The 16,363-nt window shown below is 41.3% G+C and overlaps 1 long non-coding RNA gene, 13 other non-coding genes and 2 pseudogenes across 14 annotated transcripts; all 16 read left to right on the plus strand.

The window, feature by feature from the left end:
- The first annotated feature begins 10,752 nt into the window (after positions 1-10,752).
- LOC147967548 (uncharacterized) lies at positions 10,753-16,150 on the plus strand. The gene is made up of 2 exons (XR_015603810.1): positions 10,753-10,801; positions 11,736-16,150. It is a non-coding gene; the product is annotated as an uncharacterized LOC147967548 (long non-coding RNA).
- LOC147967549 (small nucleolar RNA Z101) lies at positions 11,395-11,492 on the plus strand. The gene has a single exon (XR_015606910.1). It is a non-coding gene; the product is annotated as a small nucleolar RNA Z101 (small nucleolar RNA).
- LOC147967550 (small nucleolar RNA Z102/R77) lies at positions 11,545-11,625 on the plus strand (annotated as a pseudogene).
- LOC147967551 (small nucleolar RNA Z101) lies at positions 11,727-11,824 on the plus strand. Its single transcript, XR_015606908.1, has one exon. It is a non-coding gene; the product is annotated as a small nucleolar RNA Z101 (small nucleolar RNA).
- Positions 11,896-11,982, plus strand: LOC147967552 (small nucleolar RNA Z102/R77). The gene has a single exon (XR_015606913.1). It is a non-coding gene; the product is annotated as a small nucleolar RNA Z102/R77 (small nucleolar RNA).
- Positions 12,081-12,164, plus strand: LOC147967553 (small nucleolar RNA Z102/R77; annotated as a pseudogene).
- Positions 12,353-12,449, plus strand: LOC147967554 (small nucleolar RNA Z101). The gene has a single exon (XR_015606909.1). It is a non-coding gene; the product is annotated as a small nucleolar RNA Z101 (small nucleolar RNA).
- Positions 12,629-12,718, plus strand: LOC147967555 (small nucleolar RNA snoR8a). The gene has a single exon (XR_015606926.1). It is a non-coding gene; the product is annotated as a small nucleolar RNA snoR8a (small nucleolar RNA).
- Positions 13,006-13,090, plus strand: LOC147967556 (small nucleolar RNA snoR8a). The gene has a single exon (XR_015606928.1). It is a non-coding gene; the product is annotated as a small nucleolar RNA snoR8a (small nucleolar RNA).
- Positions 13,429-13,506, plus strand: LOC147967557 (small nucleolar RNA U83). Its single transcript, XR_015606968.1, has one exon. It is a non-coding gene; the product is annotated as a small nucleolar RNA U83 (small nucleolar RNA).
- Positions 13,578-13,671, plus strand: LOC147967558 (small nucleolar RNA snR60/Z15/Z230/Z193/J17). The gene has a single exon (XR_015606905.1). It is a non-coding gene; the product is annotated as a small nucleolar RNA snR60/Z15/Z230/Z193/J17 (small nucleolar RNA).
- On the plus strand, positions 13,772-13,867 carry LOC147967559 (small nucleolar RNA Z43). The gene has a single exon (XR_015606889.1). It is a non-coding gene; the product is annotated as a small nucleolar RNA Z43 (small nucleolar RNA).
- LOC147967560 (small nucleolar RNA U31b) lies at positions 14,142-14,228 on the plus strand. The gene has a single exon (XR_015606929.1). It is a non-coding gene; the product is annotated as a small nucleolar RNA U31b (small nucleolar RNA).
- LOC147967561 (small nucleolar RNA Z107/R87) lies at positions 14,340-14,443 on the plus strand. The gene has a single exon (XR_015606935.1). It is a non-coding gene; the product is annotated as a small nucleolar RNA Z107/R87 (small nucleolar RNA).
- LOC147967562 (small nucleolar RNA R30/Z108) lies at positions 14,521-14,616 on the plus strand. The gene has a single exon (XR_015606917.1). It is a non-coding gene; the product is annotated as a small nucleolar RNA R30/Z108 (small nucleolar RNA).
- On the plus strand, positions 15,346-15,466 carry LOC147967563 (small nucleolar RNA SNORD14). Its single transcript, XR_015606989.1, has one exon. It is a non-coding gene; the product is annotated as a small nucleolar RNA SNORD14 (small nucleolar RNA).
- Positions 16,151-16,363: the final 213 nt, after the last annotated feature.

Consider the following 16,363-nt stretch of genomic DNA (forward strand, 5'->3'; position numbering starts at 1 on the left):
TTAACTCGACCTCCCGGCGCCGACGGTGCTCCATCCCGCACCCCCATGGAGCGACTACCTTGAAGCCGGCGCCGCGGGCAACATCTCCATGGTGGCTCTCCCCCAGTGCGAGGCCCCTTCGGCGGCAGCGTCCATACCAGCCGGATCTGCTGCTGCTGCTCCGGCTCTCGCTCGCTCGCTCGCGCTGCTGCTGCTGCTGCTCCGGCTCTCGCTCGATCGCTTGCTCGCCTAGCTGCTGCTGCTGCTCTCCCCCTCGCGCGTGCTGCTGCTCTGCTCCGATTAAGCCACACTTCAGTCGACTGAATTGACTTTTGCGTCAGTCGATTTTCAGGGGTTGGGGGGCTCGGCGGAGTTAAGGAAGAACCACCCGCAGCGGGGACAGGGGCTCGCAGGAGAGGTACCCCACTATCTATCTTAGAGTTCAGGGTGGGAGCGGGGGGCCTAGAAGGCTGGCTGGGGCGGCGGTGCGAGTTGTTTCGGGGCGGCAAGGCGGCGCTGGGGCCGGCGGTTTGGCTGGTGGTGGCTGGACGCCATCTACAGATTCCTCAGATCTTCCTCCACACCTCTGACAGCCACCTTTGCCTCAACTGCTTCAGCGACCAACCCAATGATGCTGAGGTCGACATGGCTACGGCAAAGAGGTTGTACACTTGTTGCATCACTTATTACTATACATTCACGTCTATCCATTAGGGCTATTTTGGTTCAACGGAAAAACATCGATCCACTGGTTGTTACCATCACTATAAATTTTTGCATGCTCTCCTTACATAATCTCACCATATTTTTTTCGTATGCATGTCAGATATTGTACACAGTCATGCTGAACATGTAGAGAAAAAGAGAAGAGTTTTGCGCGGCAATACAATGTCATGCAGACATCGCTCCATGGTGGGTTCAATGGCAAACCCTCCTCACCCCTCTCCAGATTGTAATCCAGAGGAAGATATCTGTTCTGAGGCGGATTCAGACGCCGCTGACCACTCCTATTTACCCCCCAAGGTGTTTGCTCTACCTTGGCATGATGATGTTAGTCATATCGTGCATATGTTGCCTTGCAGTGCCTACTTTTGACATCATATATGTCATCTGCTTAGTTTAGACATGTTCTGTAATGCCACCTGTTTAGTTTCTATATCATATATGGGAATTATGCAGTCTCATGTCTTTTAGCCATCCATAATATATGTGAAATGCGCAATGCTATCCTGTTTAACCAGGCATCATATATTTGAATGATATCTTGCCCATCCTTTTCTTCATTACATTTCCATTTGTCAAAAATGTTTGTACATTAAACTACTCTTCCTGTGAATCAGCCATTTGGGTGGGAGATGGAAAAATCTGGAGTGAAAACAAGGCCTTCAGAGTGGACAGTGCTACCTGTCGAAGCAGATCTCTTGTTGGGTCCCGATAGCTCCTCAGAGATGGATTCAAAGACAGATGACCAGTCCTATTCCCCCACTGAGGTGTATGCTCTAACTTGGCACGGCTATACTGCTCATATCATGCATACGGTGTCTTGCATTGCATAGTTTAGACATCATATACACAATATTCAACACCATGTTCTTAGTTCAGACATCATATCGATGCCCTCTGTTTAGCATATAAATCACATATGTGAATTAAATGATGTGATCCTGATTACATAGATAACATGTAGGTGAATTATGCCATGCGATCTTGTTTAGTTATTCATCATATCTTTGAATTATGTTATGCTATGCTATCTAGTTTAGATAGACATCATATATGTGAAATTATGTCATACTATCCGTTTTAGTTAAACAATATACATGTCAACTATTTCATACCCTCTTTTTTCTACACTATCTATTGCATCTGTCTCTCATACAATGTCTGTACATTCAACTATGTTTCCTGTTTATCAGCCATTTGAATTGGAGCGTGTAATGCTCAGGAGAAGAAACCCAAGTCTGGACCGAAGCCTAAGACTGAGTGCTTCTACTGCAAAGGGACTGGCCACTGGAAGCGGAACTGCCCCAAGTATTTGGCGGATAAGAAGGATGGCAAGGTGAACAAATGTATATGTGATATACATGTTATTGATGTGTACCTTACTAAAGCTCGCAGTAGCACCTGGGTATTTGATACTGGTTCTGTTGCTAATATTTGCAACTCAAAATAGGGACTACGGATTAAGCGAAGATTGGCTAAGGACGAGGTGACGATGCGCGTGGGAAATGGTTCCAAAGTCGATGTGATTGCCGTCGGCACGCTACCTCTACATCTACCTTCGGGGTTAGTTTTAGACCTGAATAATTGTTATTTGGTGCCAGCGTTGACCATGAACATTATATCTGGATCTTGTTTGATGCGAGACGGTTATTCATTTAAATCTGAGAATAATGGTTGTTCTATTTATATGAGTAATATCTTTTATGGTCATGCACCCTTGAAGAGTGGTCTATTTTTAATGAATCTCGATAGTAATGATACACATATTCATAATGTTGAAGCCAAAAGATGCAGAGTTGATAATGATAGTGCAACTTATTTGTGGCTCTGCCGTTTAGGTCATATTGGTGTAAAACGCATGAAGAAACTCCATTATGATGGACTTTTGGAATCATTTGACTGTGAATCACTTGGTACTTGCGAACCATGACTCATGGGCAAGATTACTAAAACGCCATTCTCCGAAACAATGGAGCGAGCAACAGATTTATTAGAAATCATACACACTAATGTATGTGGTCCGATGAATATTAAGGCCCGTGATGGATATTGTTATTTTCTCAACTTCACAGATGATTTGAGCAGATATGGGTATATCTACTTAATGAAACATAAGTCTGAAACATTTGAAAAGTTTAAAGAATTTCAGAGTGAAGTGGAAAATCATCGTAACAAGAAAATAAAGTTTCTACGATCTGATCGTGGAGGAGAATATTTGAGTTACGAGTTTGGTCTTCATTTGAAACAATGCGGAATAGTTTCGCAACTCACGCCACCCGGAACACCACAGTGTAATGGTGTGTCCGAACGTCGTAATCGTACTTTACTAGATATGGTGCGATCTATGATGTCTCTTACTGATTTACCACTATCGTTTTGGGGTTATACTTTAGAGACGACTGCATTCACGTTAAATAGGGCACCATCTAAATCCGTTGAGATGATGCCTTATGAACTATGGTTTCGCAAGAAACCAAAGTTGTCGTTTCTTAAAGTTTGGGGCTGCGATGCTTATGTGAAAAAGCTTCAACCTGATAAGCTCGAACCCAAATCGGAGAAAAGTGTCTTCATAGGATACCCAAAGGAGACTGTTGGGTACGCCTTCTATCACAGATCCGAAGGCAATACATTTCTTGCTAAGAATGGATCCTTTCTAGAGAGGGAGTTTCTCTCGAAAGAAGTGAGTGGGAGGAAAGTAGAAGTTGATGAGGTAACTGTACCTGCTCCCTTATTGGAGAGTAGTTCATCACAAAAACCGGTTCCTGTGACACCTACACCAATTAGTGAGGAAGCTAATGATGATGATCATGAAACTTCGGATCAAGTTACTACTGAACCTCGTAGGTCAACCAGAGTAAGATCCGCACCAGAGTGGTACGGTAATCCTATTCTGGAGGTCATGTTACTTGACCATGACAAACCTACGAACTATTAGGAAGCGATGATGAGCCCAGATTCTACAAAATGGCTTGAGGCCATGAAATCTGAGATGGGATCCATGTATGAGAACAAAGTGTGGACTTTGGTTGACTTGCCCGATGATCGACAAGCCATCGAGAATAAATGGATCTTCAAGAAGAAGACTGACGCTGACGGTAATGTTACTATCTACAAAGCTCGACTTGTTGCGAAAGGTTTTCGACAAGTTCAAGGAGTTGACTACGATGAGACCTTCTCACTTGGAGCGATGCTTAAGTCCGTCCAAATCATGTTAGCAATTGCCGCATTTTATGATTATGAAATTTGGCAAATGGATGTGAAGACTGCATTCCTGAATGGATTTCTGGAAAAAGAGTTGTATATGATGCAACCTGAAGGTTTTATCGATCCAAAGAGTGCCAACAAAGTGTGCAAGCTCCAGCGATCCATTTATGGACTGGTGCAAGCCTCTCGGAGTTGGAATAAACGTTTTGATAGTGTGATCAAAGCATATGGTTTTATACAGACTTTTGGAGAAGCCTGTATTTACAAGAAAGTGAGTGGGAGCTCTGTAGCATTTCTAATATTATATGTGGATGACATATTGTTGATTGGAAATGATATAGAATTTCTGGATAGCATAAAAGGATACTTGAATAAGAGTTTTTCAATGAAGGACCTCGGTGAAGCTGCTTATATATTGGGCATCAAGATCTATAGAGATAGATCAAGACGCTTAATTGGACTTTCACAAAGCACATACCTTGATAAAGTTTTGAAGAAGTTCAAAATGGATCAAGCAAAGAAAGGGTTCTTTCCTGTGTTACAAGGTATGAAATTGACTAAGACTCAATGCCTGGCCACTATAGAAGATAGAGAGAAAATGAAAAGTGTTCCCTATGCTTCAGCCATAGGCTCTATCATGTATGCAATGCTGTGTACCACACCTGATGTGTGCCTTGCTATTAGTTTAGCAGGGAGGTACCAAAGTAATCCAGGAGTGGATCACTGGATAGTGGTCAAGAACATCCTGAAATACCTGAAAAGGACTAAGGATATGTTTCTCGTTTATGGAGGTGACAAAGAGCTCATCATAAATGGTTACGTCGATGCAAGCTTTGACACTGATCCGGACGATTCTAAATCGCAAACCGGATACGTATTTATATTGAACGGTGGAGCTGTCAGTTGGAGCAGTTCTAAACAAAGCGTCGTGGCGGGATCTACGTGTGAAGCGGAGTACATAGCTGCTTCGAAAGCAGCAAATGAATGAGTCTGGATGAAGGAGTTCATATCCGATCTATGTGTCATACGTAGTGCATCGGGTCCAATGAAAATCTTTTGTGACAATACCGGTGCAATTGCCTTGGCAAAGGAATCTAGATTTCACAAGAGAACCAAACACATCAAGAGACGCTTCAATTCCATCCGCGATCAAGTACAGGTGGGAGACATAGAGATTTGCAAGATACATACGGATCTGAATGTTGTAGACCCGTTGACTAAGCCTCTCTCACGAGCAAAACATGATCAGCACCAAGGCTCCATGGGTGTTAGAATCATTACTGTGTAATCTAGATTATTGGCTCTAGTGCAAGTGGGAGACTGAAGGAAATATGCCCTAGAGGCAATAATAAAGTTATTATTTATTTCCTTATTTCATGATAAATGTTTATTATTCATGCTAGAATTGTATTAACCGGAAACATAATACATGTGTGAATATATAGACAAACATAGTGTCACTAGTATGCCTCTACTTGACTAGCTCGTTGATCAAAGATGGTTATGTTTCCTAACCATAGACATGAGTTGTCATTTGATAAACGGGATCACATCATTAGGAGAATGATGTGATTGACTTGACCCATTCCGTTAGCTTAGCACTTGATCGTTTTAGTTTACTGCTATTGCTTTCTTCATAACTTATACTTGTTCCTATGACTATGAGATTATGCAACTCCCGATTACCAGAGGAACACTTTATGTGCTACCAAATGTCACAACGTAACTGGGTGATTACAAAGGTGTTCTACAGGTGTTTCCGATGGTACTTGTTGAGTTGGCATAGATTGAGATTAGGATTTGTCACTCCGATTGTCGGAGAGGTATCTCTGGGCCCTCTCGGTAATGCACATCACTATAAGCCTTGCAAGCAATGCAACTAATAAGTTGGTTGCGGGATGATGCATTATGGAACGAGTAAAGAGACTTGCCGGTAATGAGATTGAGCTAGGTATTGAGATACCGACGATCGAATCTCGGGCAAGTAACATACCGATGACAAAGGGAACAACGTATGTTGTTATGCGGTTTGACCGATAAAGATCTTCATAGAATATGTAGGAACCAATATGAGCATCCAGGTTCCGCTATTGGTTATTGATCGGAGATGAGTCTCGGTCATGCCTACATAGTTCTCGAACCCGTAGGGTCCGCACGCTTAAAGTTTTGTGACGATCAGTGTAATGGTGTGTCCGAACGTCGTAACCGCACTTTATTAGATATGGTGCGATATATGATGTCTCTCACTGATTTACCGCTATCATTTTGGGGTTATGCTTTAGAGACAGCTGCATTCACATTAAATAGGGAACCATCAAAATTCATTGAGACGACACCTTATGAACTATGGTTTGGAAAGAAACCCAAGTTGTCGTTTCTTAAAGTTTGGGGCTGCGATGCTTATGTGAAAAAGCTTCAACCTGGTAAGCTTGAACCCAAATCGGAGAAATGTGTCTTCATAGGATACCCAAAGGAGACTGTTGGGTACACCTTCTATCACAGATCTGAAGGCAAGATATTCGTTGCTAAGAATGGATCCTTTCTAGAGAAGGAGTTTCTCTCGAAAGAGGTGAGTGGGAGGAAAGTAGAACTTGACGAGGTAATTCTACCTACTCCCTTTTTGGAAAGTAGTTCATCACAGAAATCAGTTCCAGTGATTACTACACCAGTAAGTGAGGAAGCTAATGATGATGATCATGAAACTTCTGATCAAATTACTACCGAACCTCGTAGGTTAACCAGAGTAAGATCCGCACCATAGTGGGACGGTAATCCTGTTCTGGAAGTCATGTTACTTGATCATGACGAACCTACGAACTATGAGGAAGCGATGATGAGCCCAGATTCCGCAAAATGGCTTGAAGCCATGAAATCTGAGCTGGGATCCATGTATGAGAACAAAGTGTGGACTTTGGTTGACTTGCCCGATGATCGGTAAGCCATAGAGAATAAATGGATCTTCAAGAAGAAGACTGACGCTAACGGTAATATTACTGTCTAGAAAGCTCGACTTGTTGCGAAAGGTTTTTTGACAAGTTCAAGGAGTTGACTACGATGAGACCTTCTCACCCTAGAGATGCTTAAGTCTGTCCGAATCATGTTAGCAATTGCCACATTTTATGATTATGAAATTTGGCAAATGGATGTCAAAACTGCATTCCTTAATGGATATCTTAAAGAAGAGTTGTATATGATGCAACCAGAAAGTTTTGTCGATCCAAAAGGTGCTAACAAAGTGTGCAAGTTCCAGCGATCCATTTATGGACTGGTGCAAGCCTCTCGGAGTTGGAATATACGCTTTGATAGTGTGATCAAAGCTTATGGTTCTATACAAACTTTTGGAGAAGAATGTATTTACAAGAATGTGAGTGGGAGATCTGTAGATATTATATGTGGATGACATATTGTTGATCGGAAATGAGATACTGAATTTCTGAATAGCATAAAAGGATTCTTGAATAAGAATTTTTCAATGAAAGACCTCGGTGAAGCTGCTTATATATTGGGCATCAAGATCTATAGAGATAGATTAAGACGCTTAATTGGACTTTCACAAAGCACATACCTTGATAAAGTTTTGAAGAATTTTAAAATGGATCAAGCAAAGAAAGGGTTCTTGCCTGTGTTACAAGGTGTGAAGTGGAGTCAGACTCAATGCCGACCACTATAGAAGATAGAGAGAAAATGAAAGTCATTCCCTATGCTTCAGCCATAGGTTCTATCATGTATGCAATGTTGTGTACCAGACCTGATGTGTACCTTGATATTAGCTTAGCAGGGAGGTACCAAAGTAATCCAGGAGTGTATCACTGGACAGTGGTCAAGAACATCCTGAAATACCTAAAAAGGACTAAGGATATGTTTCTCGTTTATGGAGGTGACAAAGAGCTCGTCGTAAATGGTTACATCGATGCAAGCTTTGACACTGATCCGGGTGACTCTAAGTTTCAAACCGGATATGTATTTTTATTAAATGGTGGAGCTGTCAGTTGGTGCAGTTCCAAGCAGAGCGTCATGGCGGGATCTACATGTGAAGCGGAGTACATAGCTGCTTCGGAAGCAGCAAATGAAGGAGTCTGGATGAAGGAGTTCAAATCTGATCTAGGTGTCATACCTAGTGCATCGGGTCCAATGAAAATCTTTTGTGACAATACTGGTGCAATTGTCTTGGCAAAGGAATCCAGATTTCACAAAAGAACCAAGCACATCAAGAGACGCTTCAATTCCACTCGCGATCAAGTCAAGGAGGGAGACATAGATATTTGCAAGATACATATGGATCTGACTGTTGCAGACCCGTTGACTAAGCCTCTCTCACGAGCAAAACATGATCAGCACCAAGACTCCATGGGTGTTAGAAACATTACAATGTAATCTAGATTATTGACTCTAGTGCAAGTGGGAGACTGAAGGAAATATGCCCTAGAGGCAATAATAAAGTTGTTATTTTTATTTCCTTATATCATGATAAATGTTTACTATTCATGCTAGAATTGTATTAACCGGAAACTTAGTACATGTGTGAATACATAGACAAACACAGTGTCACTAGTATGCCTCTACTTGATTAGCTCGTTGATCAAAGATGGTTAGGTTTCCTAGCCATGGACAAAGAGTTGTCATTTGATAACGGGATCACATCATTAGAGAATGATGTGATTGACTTGACCCATCCATTAGCTTAGCATGATGATCGTTTCGTTTGTTGCTATTGCTTTCTCCATAACTTATACATGTTCCTATGACTATGAGATTATGCAACTCCCGAGTACAGGAGAAACACTCAGTGTGCTATCAAACGTCACAACGTAACTGGGTGACTATAAAGATGCTCTACAGGTGTCTCCGATGGTGTTTGTTGAGTTGGCATAGATCGAGATTAGGATTTGTCACTCCGTGTATCGGAGAGGTATCTCTGGGCCCTCTCGATAATGTATATCACTATAAGCTTTGCAAGCAATGCAACTAATGAGTTAGTTACGGGATGTAGCATTACGGAACAAGTAAAGAGACTCTCCGGTAACGAGATTGAACTAGGTATTAAGATACCGATGATCGAATCTCGGGCAAGTAACATACCGATGACAAAGGGAATAACATATGTTGTTATGCGGTTTGACCAATAAAGATCTTCGTAGAATATGTAGGAACCAATATGAGCATCCAGGTTCCGCTATTGGTTATTGACCGGGGATGAGTCTCGGTCATGTCTACATAGTTCTCGAACCCGTAGGGTCCGCACGCTTAACGTTCGATGACGATCGGTATTTGTGAGTTTATGTGTTTTGATGTACCGAAGGTTGTTCGGAGTCCTGGATATGATCACGGGCATGACGAGGAGTCTCGAAATGGTCGAGACATAAAGATTGATATATTGGAAGCCTATGTTTGGACATCGGAATGGTTCCGGGTGAGTTCGGGCATTTACCGGAGTACCGGGGCCGGGGGTTACCGGAACCCCCCGGGGAGTATATGGGCCTTAATGGGCCTTAGTGGAATAGAGGAGAGGAAGGGAAAGGTGGAGGGCGAGCCCCCCTAGCCCAATCCGAATTGGGTGGGGGGCCGCCCCCCTTCCTTCTCTCCTACTCCAACTAGGAAAAGGGGGGAATCCTACTCCCGGTGGGAGTAGGACTCCCCCTAGGGCGCGCCATAGAGAGGGCCGACCCTCCCCTCCTCCACTCCTTTATATACGGGGAGGGGGGCATCCGATAGACACACAAGTTGATCTCTTAGCCGTGTGCGGTGCCCCCTCCATAGATTTCTACCTCGGTCATATCGTTGTAGTGCTTAGGCGAAGACCTGTGTCGATAACTTCATCATCACCGTCATCATGTTGTCGTGCCGACGAAGCTCTCCCCCGACACTCAGCTGGATCTAGAGTTTGTGGGACGTCACCGAGCTGAACGTGTGCATATCGCGGAGGTGTCGTATCTTCGGTGCTAGAATCGGTCGGATCGTGAAGATGTACGACTACATCACCCGTGTTGTCACAACGCTTCCGCTTACGGTCTACGAGGGTACGTGGACAACACTCTTTCCCCTCGTTGCTATGCATCATCTAGATGGATCTTGCGTGTGTATGATTTTTTTTTAAAATTACTGTGTTTGCCAACAATATATTCGTCTGTCATCCAACGGTAATTAACAACATCGGAAGTCATTGGATGTATTTACCCGGTTTCTATTGAGCAATTAATATCACCTTCTAACTTGTCCATGAATGTATGGTGGGACATATAACTTGTTTAAGAATGCATGGCGAGACAACCCGAGCCGAGACATTGCATGTTTCATGATATGTATCTATCGAGCCATACCAAACCAGGTGTTTGTTTGATAGTTTGTATATGTAAGTTTGATGGTTACCTCCACCATTAGGGTGGTGCGGACGCCATCAGAATCATGAGGTATGACGAAAAATAATTTTCTTATGCAACTCTAACAAAGATTCTAGCACCGGAAAATCATATAGTAAATACCTCAGAAAAGTTTCCTGAATATTCGCACATAAAAAATATGTTCCAACAAGAAATATGAGATATACAAACATATTAGTGAGATATTCAAGCATCTTATCTTATCCTTTGGTTTTGAGATTATCAAGTTTTGTTTTTGAGAAAAAAGGCGAATGCTTTTTTCAGGCAATTTTTTTGAGACAAGGCATTTTTTTTTCTACGATTGGTTATTGTTCCTTTTTTTAGAAGAGAATGGTTATTGTTCCAAATTCGGCCCAAAAGGCCACTGGACAATCCCATGCCCAAACTCACCAAAGCCCACACCGGGCCTGTATAATCCAAACCCTATAATAAGCCAGCAACTGACTCCTCCACCTCCCCTCGCCGCGCCGCCACTTCTCCGCCATAGCCTCCACCATGGAGGCTCCACGACGAGCTCGGTAATGACCCCGTTCCCCGCGCATTCTCGCCCTGCCTAGTTCTAGGGTCTAGGGTCTTAGGTTGTTCAGATTGTATTTCGGTCAGTTTGCTGTTGCTCCCTCTCGGACGGATGGATTGTTGATCTGTCCTCGCGCATCGCAAAAACTGATTACCGGCGGATCTCATCGCCGCCGTGTATGAGACGATGCCACACTGATCCGCCTCACCGTCGCCGTTCTATATGGGCTCGCTGTTGTGGTCCGGTAGTGATGGTGGTGCGCATTGCACAGTCCTCTTACGATTCTGTAGTTTTATCAGGGATTTGCCTACCTGTTTGTTAGCCCTCTGTTGTGATTAGGCGCTGGTGTTTTGATAGTATCTCCAGAAAAAGGCCTTGGTATTTTTCGTCAGTATCTCCAGAAATACCGCATGCTTCTCAGATGCGGTATGAACTTGTGTATATAGCAACTATTATGTGGGTTGTGTTGATATATTTTCTGTAGTTTATGTTAAAATATATATTTTTGCTTATCCATCTCTTCTGCTGGCTCTAGTTTCTCTAGAAATTTATGTTTCATTCTCGTTCTTGCTGCTGTTTCCTGGAGGTTCATTGTTGAAGCAGATGATGAGACACAAGTTTCATGGGTAATTTGCGTCTGAGGCATCTCTGTGATGTCACACCCTTTTGAACTTGGAGATCTGATGCATGCTTGTTAATGTCCTCCTCTTCCCTTATTCATTTTTTCTTATCTTTGACTCGTTTGGATGAGATGAGGATATAATTACATTGTTGATGGATGATATGATGTCCAATGAATCATGTATTAGCTCTATCTGATCATACCCCATACTAGTTGTATTAAGAAAGAATACTTTGCCGGTTTGTTGAGTTTCTCTTTTTAAATTTGCCGGTCAGTTTCTTTTTGTTGTTGAAAATGAGTGTTGTTGATGCAGATGAGGAGACACGAGTTTATGGGTAATTTGCGTCTGAGGCATTTCAGTGATGTCATACTCTTTTTCACCTTGGAGATCTGATGCATCCCCTCACTCACTTCTTTTTTGTTATTTGTACTTTTCTTTCAAAAATCTTTTGTTTTAGGTTTTAATTGGCGAGAGATGAGATGATGAATGAGATTAATTTCCCTATTGGTTTGATTGGCTGATATGATGGCCTAAAATACTGAACCGAGTCTGATCATTCTCTTGCTTTCAAGATTAAGTCCTTGCTTTATCATTGTATCCTCTGCAATGTTCCATGCAGACTAATTTAATCTAATCATTTTCTAATTTAATCAGTGGAGGTGAGATGATGAATGATTAATTTCCCTATTGGTTTGATTGGCCAACATGATGGCCTATATACTGAACCGAGTCTGATCATCATCCCTGGTTTGATAAGAAAAAGTAGTGCATTTTGTTTTTAGCTTTCTTTTTGTTTTGAAATGCTGCAACTCTGCCTTGTATATTGGTGCCAAAAATGAGTTTGATTGTTAATTGCTGTCTTCTTTTGATGTTCATTTGAAATGGTCAGTTTTTTCAAGTTGTTGCTTCTGTTTTTGGAACGAGCATTGTTGGTGCAGGTGAGGAGACACAAGTTTATGGGTAATTTGCGTCTGAGGCATTTCTATGATGTCACACCCTTTTCACCTTGGAGATCTGATGCATCCTTAATAATGTTCACTTATTTTGACTTTTCCTTTTTTTCATTTTTTCTAATGTCTAGATAGATCTTGGCGTATGCTCAATCTGACATTCCAGTTCACTTTCTGTGCTTCAATTTTTTTTCTTTTTTATCTATTATAATTCAAGTCCTTGTGGTTCTTCTATAGTTTTGAGTTGGAACATTTGGTGGTGCAATGATTATAAAACATTCCTCGTACTGATGGGAGATCCACGTGAACGACTCCTATACATACACCCATAGAATCTGAGCACCAATCATGCTTCTTCTGGATTCATTGGATCCTTGTTTTTTGTGTGTTTATTTGTCCTGAGGTTTGTTTTACATTTGGATCCATGTTTATTTGTCTTGAGGTTTGTTTTGCATTTGGATTTGAGACTAAGTGTTTATCTGAATTTGTTGAAGTATTAAATTTGTCACCTTCAGGCTAATATTTGATTGACATTAGTTGTCTTGTCCTGCTCCAAGATGCCAAATTCGTAAATAATTCAATGTTTTAAATATTGTGTGATTTGTTAAGGATTCTTGGTGCTGTTTGTTCCAATTGTGCAGTGATTAAAAAACATTCCTCGTACTGATGGGAGATCCACATGAATGACTCCTATACACCCATAGAATCTGAGCACCAGTAAACCATTTGATCTCAGTCAATCTATTTTTTTCTGATTCCATTTTGTTTTGAGGACAGTTAAGGTTGATATTTTGTCTTTGTCGTAGCTGGCATCTTCTTGCCTCCAACCATTCTTGTATACCTCTCCAAACTGCTTTCCCCTGTTGAGATTCTTCAGCTGATGATTGGTTTGCTTCTGTAAGTGTTTTTGTTTGTTGGTGGCCAAGGATTAAACTAAATTAATAGACAAGCATATGTCTGAATTTTCTTCATGTGGAACTATATAATCTTCTCTATGAGGCCGATGATCTTGCTCATATCTGCAGTTATAGTTGATGTGTTTTATGGTTTCATGGTGCTGATGATGATTAGTGTGAACCTTTCTCAATGAAATCACTAATGATTACATAACCTACTGCCTTCCTTCTGAGGCATCATGATTCCTGGTACCCCGTTTCTGTTTTCTTTGTCTTTTTGTTTTTATGTCTCTTGAATTGGTGTTTGCCCAGGTCGAGTGATGATTACAAGTGCATAGTTCATATGATCAAATCATGATTACATGAACAAAAATAGTCTTTCGCTCCTATCTGATGACCTTTCAACCTAAACCTTTTACACGAGAATCAAATAATTTAGTTCATCTAACCTAACGCTTTTCATTTGAAAATCAGTCAATTTAGTTTATATGATTCCTTTAGAGGACGGTGAAGATTGATATTTGGTCTCGTTCGTCGTAACTGGCATTTATTTGCCTTGCCGACCATCCTGTTATATCACCACCCATATTCTGAGTCCTCTTATTACATTATATCTGGGCTTGGCATGTTAATTCTTTTTTATTTGCTTGGATGTGAGCAGTGATGAGACAATTCAATAAATATGATCTTCCAGGTGTGATTATCAATCGCTACGTTCTTACTGAGCTCCTATCCTGTTGCTTTTGGGATTTACTGCTATTGTTGTTGGCGATCTGTTAACTGTTTTTGTAAATTCAGTTTGATTGCAAAAATAAAGTTTTATTGTGTACAATAGTTACATTGATGGTTGCAAAGATTTTCCAAACCAGTTTGAGGATGATGATTTCATATTTGTCGCCCCAGTCTTAGGGTCTGCATTGTTGGATCTGTGCTGATTGACATACTTCTGAATCTGACTCGGTAGATGATGATTCAATATTTTGCTGCACCCTTATCCCTCCCAAATTTGTTTCAGTCATGTCTTCCAGTTGGTTCTGTTTTGTTTACATACTTGGTTCTTTTCCTTGGGTGATGGCAGTGACGATTTGCAAATATTCAAGCTCAACAGACCAAATCACAGGTTTTCTCTCAGGAGTTGATTTGTATGCCGATTATCCCGCTGAACCGAGCCATCCGTACCTAATTTTTTCTGCCGTTCGTTGTTCTTTTCGTTGTCCTTTTGTGTTTGATTTTGTTTGTTGTTTTGGGCAACGTAGTTGCGATGAGGATAACAAGCTCCCTCTTCTGAAAGCATTGACGACCTCGCTGGCAGAATCGAACCAATTAAATATTGCCACCACTGAGCAACTTGATCTTAATCTCTTTTTGCTTTGTTGATCCTTTGCTTCCTCATAACGTTCCAGTCTAGTGACGAGGTATTAATGCATGATCCAACACTTGATCCAAGGATGGCTTAAGCTGTACATATGATGTCATCTTTGCATCTGAATCCACCAGTGATAATTTTGCTGCTGTTTATTTGGTCAGTATCAATGGATTCCTGTGAATGAGAAGGCATTTATATTCTGATAATAGACCTTGTTTTCCAAATTAGATCCAGAATGCAATTGAATCCTACAATGATTAGCTTTTATGTTGGAATTACAGTCAGATTCCAAACGACGATATATTTGCGGCTTTCTAAGGTTTAATACTGCTTGGGTCTTTTACTTTTCATATTGTAAGCGACAGCTGCTTCTTCTCTGCAAGTGTCCTCCTCATAACTGTTGTTAATTGGTCTGGCTGGAATCCCCATTTAAACGCCGTTTGGTTCAGCTGGTGTTTCTGGTTTCTTTCTCTTTAATCTTGATTACTCTGTTTTTTCCTGCAAGTATCTAATTGTCTGTATGTAAATGGGTCTGTTGCCATGTCTCTGTTAGCTATGAACATTTGCTATGCCTTCTGTGTTCCTCTGATAGTCAATTTTAATCAATCAATGGGGGAAATGGTTTGGCGTGTCTGTTAGCTATGAACATTTGCTATGCCTTCTGTGTTCCTGTGATAGTCAATTTTATTCAATCAACTGGGGAAATGGTTTGGCAGTGATGATAAATTTAAGGCTTGTTTCTCAAAACATTCGCAGTTGCCGCCTAAGAGCTTTCGCCCAGCCAGGCTTGAGAGCTAATGCTGCTAATTCCTTCCTTGGATGTCTGAGCCTTGTTAACATTCCCATTTTATCTTTGTTTTGATTTTAGTTTGTTTCTTTGCTGCTTGTTTCATTATATTGGCTTGTTTCTCAAACATTCACAGTTGCTGGGTTTTCGCCCAGCCAGATATTATTCTCTCAAGCTGGAATCGTCCATTCTTAATCCAAATATGTGCTTCATTTAGTTGTTGATTTTTTTTTGAAGTCTTAATATGTGATTCGAAGGTCTTTAGTGATTGAAAAGCAATGGTGGAGCCTGGAAGTCTCCTCAACAATGTTGAACAAGTGTTCATTGCTGCCTGAATGTACGGAAATAGGTTCGGACAGAGCGCGAATATGGTGGTTGGTCTACCGCTTGATAACAGGCAGATAATAGTGTTCATGCTTGCTAGAAGTCTTTGATCCGACATCCTGGATGTTATGCCTTTTGTGTTACATGGTTGGGTGATGTACCCATGGAAGCATTGCTAGCTTGCCTATGCTTATGCTTTGTATGCTGTCGCTGTTTTCTGTAGATGAACTGCGGCGCATTGCATGAAGACTGCATGGCTGGTTATTTGGCCCTCTGAGGGGTGTAGGTGTAGTTTTTTTTTTGTTATGTCTGAGGTCCTTTGTAGTTTTGGTGAACAAAAGAATAATGTGTGTATGTTCTATTCCAATGCTAGAAGAAAATAAAAGCTCTGTTTGATGCTTGCTCGGGTAAAACCTGTTTAACCAAGTCTTTCATGTGGTTCGATTTAAATTTAATACTCTTTCAGTCCCTATAAGATCGTTTTTCAAGCTATGTTAGCTTGATAAACTATCTTATATTGCGGGACGGAGGAGTTGCTTGTATTCCAATGAAAGCCTGTTACTCTATCCTATATGTGACACCTGAAGAATATGTTCTCTTGGTTGGCTTACATTTTC

This window comes from Triticum urartu, chromosome 5A (genome assembly GCF_056163025.1).
Source record: "Triticum urartu cultivar PI428250 chromosome 5A, HENAU_Tu73, whole genome shotgun sequence".
In the NCBI taxonomy this organism is placed as follows: Eukaryota; Viridiplantae; Streptophyta; class Magnoliopsida; order Poales; family Poaceae; genus Triticum; species Triticum urartu.